Here is a 1720-nt window from a genome sequence, read left to right on the forward strand (position 1 = left end):
GCAAGATGTTCGGTTCCATATGGATCATGACTAATTCCTTCCACCTTCCTCATCAAGCAGAACACTAGAAAAACCATCTCTTTCAATAATCCCAAGAACCTGTATTATTCACAAAAGATATAATTTGCATAATAAGCTTTATAATCATGTTAAATTACTCTCCCATACAAATTCTGAAGTTTGGAATCAGGGCAGCCTTGGGCTGGGGGTGCGGTGCCGTGGCTGGGAGGGAGGGCTGCAAAAAGCAGCGACTGCTAGAGGGACATGTCTCCAGCAGAATCTCTGCTAATTGGCCCTCAAGGACTGCTACTTCCTGGAGGAATAGGCTTGATCCTCAATTGGTACCGCATTTTCCCAGGGCAGTGAATAGACTATGGTGACAAACTGGACCTAGTAAGTGACACAATAAAGGAAACTTAGATCCACAGCAAAATATCGGAGCCCATTTCTTTGGAGGACTTAGAGCAATAATCAATCAGGCTAGGGATGAAATTTCAGGTCCCAGGAGGTAGAAGCTAAGGCAGGGAATTCTGATGTCTAGAGGGCTAGGGATTTCATCGTTAGAGACCATACACAGATTTAGATGGTAAAAAATAGCAGTACGACCAGGAGACTTAGGAACACCTGATTTATGCCTGGTCAAATGCATCCCACCTGTGCAGTTCCCTTGGCCTGGCTTCCTAATGAGAGATATGAGGTCAGGAAATACTCCAGCTAGGGCCTGGCCTCTCAGTTCCTTGAGCTTCATATCTCCAGTGACATTCTCCTTACTCAGCACCTGCTCCAATGGCCATTCTAGACTTTGTCATTACCTAGAACTGTTCCATCTGAAGAATAAAAAATTCAGATGTGCCATTCTTTGACCATACCTTTTATCTTTCCCGTTTGTTCATTCTTAATAGTTTCTTGCCATTAAACACTATTTTCTTCAATGTCACCATCCATCAACCCCTCTTCATTTCTTTCTTTCACTTCCAAACTGAGAGCCAATGATGCACCATTTCAATCTTTTATCACTACCCTCAACTGCTTTGCTCCTTTGCCCTTTCATCACAGCCATGTAACAAAATTCACCTTTAATGAATTGAGGCTCAACCAACAGAGCTCCATAAAAAAAAAAACCTAAAAACTAAAAACATATAATTAAACAGATTGGTATCACTATAAAGTTTCGGTTACCAATTTCACCTGGGCCCTCAACTCGGGCTCTGGAAATTCTAACTCTCTTCAATAAGCTTACCCTTACACTTTCTACAGCATCTTCAGCCCTTCTCTACCTTTCTTGAAATGCAAACCTCCCCCACTTCTTTCCTCTCTTTGAGAAGGTTATCATACTTCCTACTTCAGTGGCAAAACAAAAGCCAGCATAAAGGGCGACTCATACAACCAAACATCATTCGCACCCATTCTTTCACTTTCTCCCCTGTAAAATGAAGATATCCATCCTCCTGCATGAGGTTATTTTCTTTCAGCAGAGCTCTGAATCTCTTCATCAGGAAACTCCTGCTCTCTCCCACCCCAGGCTCCTCTATGCCACCTACCTCTGTCTACTGTAGCCCATTTATCCCTTAACCTGATGTCCTGCTCCAGCTGTCTTCACTTTTTTTAACAGCCAAATAAAATTTTCATTAGTCTTTAAATTTATACTAGTATCTTGAATATTACTCTATAAATATAAAAATTATGATTATTACATCATGTATAATCTATATACTATACA

The sequence above is a fragment of the Pteropus vampyrus genome, unplaced genomic scaffold (genome assembly GCF_000151845.1).
Source record: "Pteropus vampyrus isolate Shadow unplaced genomic scaffold, Pvam_2.0 Scaffold773, whole genome shotgun sequence".
In the NCBI taxonomy this organism is placed as follows: Eukaryota; Metazoa; Chordata; class Mammalia; order Chiroptera; family Pteropodidae; genus Pteropus; species Pteropus vampyrus.